This window comes from Triticum dicoccoides, chromosome 4B, assembly GCF_002162155.2.
Source record: "Triticum dicoccoides isolate Atlit2015 ecotype Zavitan chromosome 4B, WEW_v2.0, whole genome shotgun sequence".
NCBI classification, from domain to species: Eukaryota; Viridiplantae; Streptophyta; class Magnoliopsida; order Poales; family Poaceae; genus Triticum; species Triticum dicoccoides.
In genome coordinates, this window is record NC_041387.1 from 212,124,174 (window position 1) to 212,135,270 (window position 11,097).

The 11,097-nt window shown below is 44.8% G+C and overlaps 1 pseudogene; it reads right to left on the reverse strand.

Annotated features, from left to right (window-relative positions):
* Nucleotides 1-8: 8 nt before the first annotated feature.
* LOC119292627 lies at nt 9-858 on the reverse strand (annotated as a pseudogene).
* Between the last annotated feature and the right edge of the window lie 10,239 nt (nt 859-11,097).

Genomic DNA, 11,097 nt, shown 5'->3' on the forward strand with positions numbered 1-11,097 from the left:
TCTCCGGAGCCGCCGCTCCGACGTACAGACAGAAAACCTACACGCCGACCCCGAGGCCGCGCACCAGGCAAGCCGTCGGCTTCGTCACCCGAGCAACCGGAGCCGACACCCAACCACCGAATCCGGAGCCGCCGCTCCGACATCCACGCCGACCCCAAGGCCGCGCACCAGGCTGGCCAACGACACTGCCACCCACATGACCAATGCCGGCACCCCTCCATGACGACGAGATCCGGAGCCGCCGCTCCGACTTCCACGCCGGCCCCAAGGCCGCGCACCACCCGAGCCGATGACTCTCACAGGCCAATGCCACTCCAGAACGATGCCTCCAAGAAGGACCGCGACACCGAAGCGCCGCCATCATCCGCTCCAAGAACCTGGAGCAAGGGTTTCCCCCGGAGTCCGCTCCAAGAACTGGAGCAAGGGTTTCCCCCGGAGTGTGAGAGAAGAGGTCGAAGGCCCTCGAACGACGACGCCTCCAAGAAGGTGTGCGGCGCCCATAGGCGTCGCCGCCGCCGGCTTCGGCCAAGGCCGGAGCAAGGCTTTCGCCCCGAGCAGCCAAAGGAAGCCCTTCCCTCACACTGGCACACGAGAGCCACCGCCTGCCTGAACCACCACCAACCTCCAGAGCCCGGAGCCACCGATCAGAACAGCCTCGCCGCCGCCACCCGCACCACGCAGAGCCGTCGACAAGGCTATCCCATCTCCACTGTAGGAGCCAAAACTGGCCACGTCTGGTCAGATCCGAAGCCCCGCGCAACAGCAGCAGCCAACCCTCCGGCCAGCACCAAGCGTCCCTGGCGCGACCGACGGCTGACGCACTGCCGCAGAGCACCGACGCCCCCGAGCTCCAGCCATGGCGCTGCCCACGCAGCCACCACAGCCGCCGTTGCCAATGAAGAGGTCCGGGGCCGCCGCCCCGGCGTCCAAGCACCACCCGCCATCACGCTCTCAGATCCGCCCCGCTGCAGCCGAAGCACATCCCCACACGCTCGCCCCACGTCGTCGGACCCTGCCCACGACCCCAGGAGGCAGATCCGCGCCGCCGGCCTCAAGAGCGTCCACGCCGCACCTCCATCGCAGCCGCCCGCGAGCAGATACACGCCCGCCCGCCTCCGAGGGCCACAGCTCGCACCTCCCGCGGCAGCCACCGCGAGGGCCAACGGCGAGCAGCAGAAGCCGCCCGCCTCACGCAGCCACCACGCACAGACAGAGCCGCCTGAGCGCCGCCAGGGGCCAGATCCACGCCGCCGGAGCCGCCGTTGACTTGCAGCACCCGAGCCCCGACCACCACCTGCGCGCGTGGGGAAACAAATCCCGCCGCCACCGGCCGCCTGGGGGCTTTGCCCGCTGGCGTGCGCCGGCGACGGCGAGAGGGTGGGAGGGGATGGGGAGTAGTGGTGGCGCCGGCTGGTGGGAGTAATGAAAATAGTATGTTGGAACTATTGCGACATGGCTAGTACAGTGACAATAAGGGTTCTTTTGAATATCCAAAAGCAGTGGGACCGGATGTGTTTTTTCTGTCTGAATCACATCTGAACACAGTTAGGGTGGAAAAGTTGATGAGAAAATTAAAGATGGATCATGTTGAAGTGGTAGAGAGTGTTGGGGCTAGTGGTGGTCTCTTACGCCTTTGGCGCAACCCTTTGTGTGCTAGAGGTGATGGGCAAAACCAAGAATGTTATTGATGTAAAGGTGGGAACTTCCCCGGATGAAATTTGGAGGCTAACGGGTTTCTATGGAGAACCAAGATGGGAAGACAAAACTCGGACATGGGATTATCTTCGGGACCTATACCAGGCATCTCTCCCCTAGGTTGTTATAGGCGATTTTAATGAGATTTTGTACTCCCACGAGAAGGAGGGTGGTGCTCCTCGTCCAGTCCGTATGATGCAAAACTTGAGAGACACTCTAGTTGATTGTGAGCTAGATGACATGGGCTTCACCGGCTGGCAGTTTACTTGGAGGCGGCGATGTATTAGGGAATGTCTAGATCGTGTAGTGTGTAACGAAGGATTTCATGGCTTGTTTGTTAATGCAATTATTACCAATGCACCACACTTGAAGTCTGATCATCGGCCATTAGTTTTGGAGGCTGAGGGGGATTCGAACATCATTCGACAGAAAGGACAGCGGCATCAGCAGTTTGAGGCATGTTGGTTTAAGGACGATGGAATGGTTGATAGGGTGACTATGCATGGTCGCGTACCCTAGGCAATCTACCTTTTGTAGAGCGAACAACAGGAGTCCATAAAGAACTTCATGTCTGGGATAGAACAGTGTTGAGATCCCTTAGCGTCGCTTGAAAAATCTAAAGGATGAGTTGGAAAAATTGCGATCGGGCCCTCTCATTGACGAGTCGATGGATCAGCAAAGGCATTTGCTAACTGAAATCGAGGAAGCTATGGAAAAGGAATAAATTTATTGGGTCCAGAGGGCTCACGCGAACTGGCTCAAGTTCGGTGACTAGAACACAAACTTTTTCAATAATTTTGCTTTAGCAGGAAAAAAAGAGGAATTTTATTCGACGCCTCATGGATGCTAATCATGATTAGAAGGAAGATAATGAGGCCATGAATGAGGGTGTCCCAGATTGTGGGGTCCTCGGGCTGCCAGCCTATCTTTCATGGGCCGGACTGGCAGGATGCTCGTGATTCATCAATGGAAGGCTAGAGTACAGGCGACCCCGTGCTCCAGAAGGAAACCTTCGAAGACTTGGCGTATCCTCAAAGTCTAGTTAGAGTAATCAGCATGTTTATCCCCGGATGGTAACCAACCATATGTAACCGTAGGTACCCCTGGTGTAGCACCACTACAAGAAATATGTCAACTAGTGACTTTCTGTCAGTGACCCTGGAAGAATTGGTCATAGATATATGACCATTTCAGACAAATTGGTCAAAAGCTGTTCGGGAGGCTCCAAACCCTAAACTATAACGACCATTTTGGTCAGAAAGGTCGTAATTTCCTTACACGAAATGGTCATAAAGCAGATAGCACTGGTCCGCTGCCTTATTTCTAGCTGATCATGACCAATATAGATGGTCATAACCTTGTAAATTGTGGTGGGTTGTTATGACTAGGCGCCACCTCATCGGTTTTGCCTATGTGTCATGTCCATGTGGCAGTTTTTGCCCTAGGTTGTGAAGCAACCTATATTTCTGTCATTCCCAAAATTCCTAAAAAATCTCATAAATTCTTTGGGTCATATCTTCGTCAAATATGTAAAAAAACCTTCCTTGACTAGTTCAAAAATAATTCAAAAATATTTATTTTCCTGTTCTGTTCAAAAAAACACTTTGTGAAGGAAGTACCACTTTGGCATGTCCAAATGGTATCCATTTTCTATAGTGCTTTCCTATGCCCAAATAACCATCCTCCACCAAATGCCAGCTCAATCCATTCATTATTTTGAGCCCAGCTTCAACATTTGTATTTATGTCCAGTGTGGTACTTTGCAAAGCAAGTACCACCTAGGCTCCTCCTTTTGAGCTGAAAATTTGTGAAGATGGTCTTCTTAGTAACTGATCATCCTTAGCCAAAACTCACGCCCATTAGCCATGTGCATTTCTCGTACCGCTAATCAAACACTTGGCTGCTTATTCATGTTGTTTGAGCATCGATCGGTCTCCTCGTGAGAATCTTATGTTGTGATTTTCTTCCTAGCACCTACCTGGACATGCCTAGGCCACCCAGAACATATGGCAATGCCACGGTCACGCGGTGACCACGCGGCGGGCATGCGAGTTTACGCGCTCTAGAGTTGGGGCCCTCGGCCACCATCCAAACCTCGACGTATCGCCACCAAACCATGTATTTATGGTTAAATAGGTACTTCTGTAACTAGAAATGATTTTTGTAAAAATAAATAGCAAACTATGAGGCAGCTGCAGTTCAAATTTGACCCGCTTCCTACTGAATCGGCGGGAATTTGTCTTTTTCACCAGAGGTGGATCAAAACTTTTTACACCTAACCATTTTATCAATTGTGCATTAAACATGGCCTAGTATTTTATAAAAATGATTTGGTCCATTTTTTCAACAATTATTTGGTAGTTCCTTCACAAAAAAACCTCATTTCGGGCACTCGAAAAATGGAAAATGAAATTTCTATGCAAAGAAAATGAAAACTCCCTTAGGCAGCATTGTTTGGAATTCCAAGATGCACCCTTGTGCACAATATGAGATCATTTGAACAAACTATGCCATGAATGTGGCCATAAGATTGATCATTTGGCTTGAAAGCCATGAATCTTCACGCATGATAGCTCATTTTTTAGAACACTTTTTAAAAATAATTTCCGTATTACAAGTTTATTATTTTTCCTGGAAACTTGGTCACATATAATGACACAATGCGAAGGTTTTCCATTTTTTTGATTTTTTTTGATTTTTTTATGCCCGTTTCAAAATGCGGTCAAAACGGCGGGCTTGATTGTTCCTAGCTAGTGGTTGAATCTTGGAAAACTTTTGGTGTTTCTATGATGAAATGGATACTTATGTACCTATAAATGATTTGTGGAAAAAATAAAGAGCAAACTATGAGCGTGCGGATCCAACGGGTTCGAGAGCTATGTATAATACATATCGTCATCGAACGTTAAGCGTGCGGACCCAACGGGTTCGAGAACTATGTAGACATGACCGAGACATCTCTCCGGTCAATAACCAATAGCGGAACCTGGATGCTCATATTGGTTCCTACATATTCTATGAAGATCTTTATTGTTTGAACTGCTAAGCCAACAGACGTTATTCCCTTTGTCATCGGTATGTTATTTGCCCGAGATTCGATCGTTGGTATCTTCATAGCTAGTTCAATCTCGTTATCGACAAGTCTCTTTACTCGTTCCATAATGCAACATCCCGCAACTAACTCATTAGTCACATTGCTTTCAAGGCTTCATATGATGTGCATTACCGAGAGGGCCCAGAGATACCTCTCCGATACTCAGAGTGACAAATCCTAATCTCGATCCATGCCAACCCAACAAACACCTTCGGAGATACCTTCAGAGCATCTTTATACCCCCCCCCCAGTTACGTTGTGATGTTTGATATCACACAAGGCATTCCTCTGGGGTCCGGGAGTTGCATAATCTCATAGTCAAAGGAATATGTATTTGACATGAAGAAAGTAGTAGCAATAAAACCGAACAATCATTATGCTATGCTAACGGGTGGGTCTTGTCCATCACATCATTCTCCTAATGATGTGATCTCGTTCATCAAATGACAACACATGTGCATGGCTAGGAAACTTAACCATCTTTGATCAACGAGCTAGTCAAGTAGAGTCATACTAGGGACACAGTGTTTTGTCTATGTATCCACACATGTATGAAGTTTCCGGTTAATACAATTCTACCATGAATAATAAACATTTATCATGATATAAGGAGTATAAAATAACAACTTTATTTTTGCCTCTAGGGCATATTTCCTTAAGTCTCCCACTTGCACTAGAGTCAATAATCTAGTTCACGTCTCCATGTGATTTAACACCAATAGTTCACATCTGTATGTGATTAACACCCACAGTTCACATCGCCATGTGACCAAAATCCAAAGGTTTTACTAGAGTCTATAATCTAGTTCACATCACCATGTGATTAACACCCAAAGATTACTAAGGTGTGATCATGTTTTGCTTGTGAGAGAAGTTTAGTCAACGGGTCTGTCATATTCAGAGCCATATGTATTTTGCAAATTTTCTATGTCTACAATGCTCTGCATGCTCCCACTTTCAATATGTATCCAGATTGAGACTCAGTGTCATCCGGATCGGTGTAAAAGCTTGCATCGACGTAACCCTTTACGGACGAACTCTTTATCACCTCCATAACCGAGAAATATTTCCTTAGTCCTCTTAGGTAACTAAGGATAACTTTGACCATTGTCCAGTGATCCACTCCTGGATCACTATCGTACCCCCTTGCCAAACTCATGATAAGGTACACAACAGATCTGGTACACAACATAGCATATTTTATAGAACCTATAACTGAGGCATAGGGAATGACTTTCATTCTCTTTCTATTTTCTGCCATGGTCGGGTTTTGAGTCTTACTCAACTTTACACCTTGGAATACAGGCAAGAACTCCTTCTTTGACTGTTCCGTTTTGAACTACTTCAAAATCTTGTCAAGGTATGTACTCATTGAAAAATCTTATCAAGCATCTTGATCTATCTCTATAGATCTTGATGCCCAGTATGTAAGCAGCTTTACCGAGGCCTTTCTTTGAAAAAATACTTTCAAATACTCCTTTATGCTTTCCAGAAAATTTTACATCATTTCCGATCAACAATATGTCATTCACATATACTTGTCAGAAAGGCTGTAGTGCTTCTGTTCACTTTCTTGCAAATACAGGATTCACCGCAAGTCTATATAAAACTATATGCTTTGATCAACTCATCAAAGCGTATATTCCAACTCCGAGATGCTTGTACCAGTCCATAAATGAATCACTAGAGCTTGCACACTTTGTTAGCACCTTTAGGATCGACGAAACCTTCTGGTTGCATCATATACAACTCTTCTTAGAGATATCCATTTAAGGAATGTAGTTCTGACATCCATTTGCCAGATTTCACAAAATGTGGCAATTGCTAACATGATTCGGATTAACTTAAGCCTCGGTACGGTTGAGAAAGCCTCATCGTAGTCAACTCCTTGAACTTGTCAAAAACCTTTTTGCGACTAGTCGAGCTTTGTAGATAGTGACACTACCATCAGCGTCCGTCTTCCTCTTGAAGATCCATTTATTCTCAAGGCTTGTCGATCATCGGGCAAGTCCACTGAAGTCCACACTTTATTCTCATACATGGATCCTATCTCAGATTTCATGGCCTCAAGCCATTTATCAGAATCTGGGCTCATCATAGTTTCTTCATAGTTCGTAGGTTCATCATGGTCAAGCACTATGACCTCCAGAACAGGATTACCATACCACTCTGGTGCGGATCGTGCTCTATTTGACCTACGAGGTTCGGTAGCAACTTTATCTGAAGTTCCATGATCATTATCATTAGCTTCCTCTCTAGTTGGTGTAGGCATCACAGGAACAGATTTCTCATATGAGCTATTTTCCAAATTGAGAGAAGGTACAATTACCTCATCAAGTTCTACTTTCCTCCCACTCACTTCTTTTGAGAGAAACTCCTTCTCTAGAAAGGTTCCATTCTTAGCAACAAAGATTTTGCCTTCGGACTTGTGGTAGAAGGTGTAACCAATTATTTCCTTAGGTTATCCTATGGAGACACACTTCTTCGATTTTGGGTTCGAGCTTATCAGGCTGAAGCCTTTTGACATAAGCATCACATCCCCAAACTTTAAGAAATGACAGCTTAGGTTTGTTGCCAAACCACGGTTCATATGATGTCGTCTCAACGGATTTATATGGTGCCCTGTTTAACGTGAATGCAGCTGTCTCTAATGCATAACGCCAAAACAATAGTGGTAAATTGGTAAGAGACATCACATATCACACCATATCTAATAAAGTGTGGTTACGATGTTCGGACACACCATTACGCTGTGGTATTCTAGGTGGCGTGAGCTGTGAAACTATTCCACATTGTTTTAAATGAAGGCCAAACTCATAACTCAAATATTCACCTCCATGATCAGATCATAGAAACTTCTATTTTTCTTGTTATGATGATTCTCCACTTCACTCTGAAATTCTTTGAACTTTTCAAATGTTTCATACTTGTGTTTCATGAAGTAGATATACTCATATCTGCTCAAATCATCCGTGAAGGTCAGAAAATAATGATACCCGCCACGAGCCTTAATACTCATTGGACTGCATACATCGGTATGTATTATTTCCAATAAGTCATTAGCTCGTTCCATTGTTCCGGAGAACAGAGTTTTAGTCATCTTGCCCATAAGGCACGGTTCGCAAGTATCAAATGATTCATAATCAAGTGATTCCAAAAGCCCATCAGCATGGAGTTTCTTCATGCGCTTTACACCAATATGACCTAAACGGTAGTGCCACATGTTGCACTATCATTATCAACTTTGCATCTTTTGGCATCAATATTATGAATATGTGTATCACTATGATCGAGATTCAATAAACCATCAACGTTGGGTGTATGACCATAGAAGGTTTTATTCATGTAAATAGAATAACAATTATTCTCTGTCTTCAATGAATAACTGTATTGCAATAAACATGATCTAATCATATTCGTGCTTAACGCAAACACCAAATAACATTTATTTAGGTTCAACACTAATCCTGAAAGTATAGGGAGTGTGCGATGATGATCATATCAATCTTGGAACCACTTCCAACATACATCGTCACTTCACCCTCAACTAGTCTCTATTTATTCCGCAACTTCTGTTTCGAGTTACTAATCTTAGCAACCGAACAGGTATCAAATATCCAGGGGCTACTACGAGCACTAGTAAGGTACACATCAATAACATGTATATCAAATATACCTTTGTTCACTTTGCCATCCTTCTTATCCACCAAATATTTGGGGTAGTTCCACTTCCAGTGACCATTTTCTTTGCAGTAGAAGCACTCAGTTTCAGGCTTAGGTCTAGCTTTGGGATTCTTCACGGGAGTGACAACTTACTTGCCATTCTTCTTGAAGTTCCTTTTGTTTCCCTTTTCCCTTTTCTTGAAACTAGTGGTCTTGTTTAATCATCAACACTTGATGCTTTTTCTTGATTTCTACCTTCGTCGATTTCAGCATCACGAAGAGCTCGGGAATCGCTTTCGTCATCCCTTGCCAATTATAGTTCATCACGAAGTTCCAGTAACTTGGTGATGGTGACTAGATAACTCTATCAATCACTATCTTATCTGGAAGTTTAACTCCCACTTGATTCAAGCAATTGTAGTACCCGAGCATATGCTCACTAGTTGAGCTATTCTCCTCCATCTTTTAGGCGAAGTACTTGTCAGAGGTCTCATACCTCTCGACATGGGCATGAGTCTAAAATACCAATTTCAGCTCTTGGAACATCTCATATGCTCCATGGCGTTCAAATGTTTTTGAGCTCCCGGTTCTAAGCCGTAAATCATGGTGCACTAAACGATCAAGTAGTCATCATATTGAGCTAGCCAAACGTTCATAACGTCTGCATCTGCTCCTACAATAGGTCTGTCACCTAGCGGTGCATCAAGGACATAATTCTTCTGTGCAACAATGAGGATAAACGTCAAATCACAGACCCAGTCCGCGTCATAGCTACTATCATCTTTCAACCTAGTTTTCTCTAGGAACATATCAAAAAGCATAGTGTAGCAACAACGTGAGCTATTGATCTACAACATAATTTGCAAATACTATCAGGACTAAGTTCATGATAAATTAAAGTTCAATTAATTATATTACTTAAGAACTCCCACTTCGATTGACATCCCTCAAGTCATCTAAATGATACGTGATCCAAATCAACTAAACCATGTCCGATCATCACATGAGATGGAGTAGTCATCAATGGTGAACATCTCAAGTGTTCCGAGGCCATGTCTGTACATGCTAGGCTCGTCAAGTTTAACCCGAGTATTACACATGTGCAAAATTGGCTTGCACCCATTGTATTTGAACGTAGAGCTTATCACACCCAATCATCACGCGGTGTCTCAGCACGAAGAACTTTCGCAACGGTGCATACTCGGGGAGAACACTTATAATTTGAAATTTTAGTAAGGGATCATCTTATAATGCTACCACCGCACTAAGCAAAATAAGATGCATAAAGATAAACATCACATGCAATCAAAATATGTAACATGATATGGCCATCATCATCTTGTGCTTTTGATCTCCATCACCAAAGCAACGTCATGATCTCCATACTCACCGGCTTGACACCTTGATCTCCATCGCAGCGTCGTGGTCGGTTCGCCAACTATTGCTTCTACGACTATCACTACCTCTTAGTGATAAAGTAAAGCAATTGCATGGCGTTTGTATTTCATACAATAAAGCGACAACCATATGGCTCCTGCCAGTTGCCGATAACTCTTACAAAACATGATCATCTCATACAACAACTTATATCACATCATGCCTTGACCATATCACATCACAACATGCCCTGCAAAAACAAGTTAGACATCATCTACTTTGTTTGTTGCAAGTTTTATGTGGCTGCAACGGGCTTCTGGCATGAACCGTACTTACCTACGACACAAAAACCACAATGGTGATTTATCAAGTTTGCTATTTTAACCTTCACAAGGACCGGCCGCAGTCAAATTCGATTCAACTAAAGTTGGAGAAACAGACACCCACCAGCCACCTTTATGCAAAACTACTTGCATGTCTGTCGGTGGAACCGGTCTCATGAACGCGGTCATGTAAGGTTGGTCCGGGATGCTTCGTCCAGCAATACGGCCGAATCAAAAAAAGACGTTTGTGGTAAGCAGTATGACGATAACTGCCCACAACTCTTTGTGTTCCACTCGTGCATATCATCTACGCATAGACCTAGCTCGGATGCCACTGTTGGGAAACGTAGCATGCAATTTCAAAATTTTCCTACGCTCACGCAAGATCTATCTAGGAGATGCATAGCAACGAGAGGGGGAGAGTGTGTTCACGTACCCTCGTAGACCGAAAGCGGAAGCGTTAACTTAACGCGGTCACTATAAAAAAAAGACACACGCGTGACATTTTGGGCTGAACGAATTTTTTTCCTGTCATACTTATGACACTTCTATGACGATAATACAAAACCCGGTATCATCATAGATGTGGTGGGAACCTACTTCTATGACAAAAAATCATGACAAAAAATCATGACAAAAAATGGGCTTTTCATCCTAGGCGGGCCAGAGACGCAGCTGCATGACATTCTTTGGGCCGTCCATGACGGAAAAAACGGTGATAGAAGCAAGGGCGAGGAAAATTTCGGGGAGTTCCCGATTATGGTGGGTGGTCGGGGGCCGAGCGATGCGCGTTTCTCTCGTACATGTACGCACGTGTGTGCGAGGCATTGGGCTCTAACTGAACCCGAGCGATTGCACTAGCTATGTTACTGAACCCGAGTGATTCCTTCGCTACTGCTGCTATCTGAAGTCGATCGAACCCTGTTGCCTCCTTCCCTTGATGAA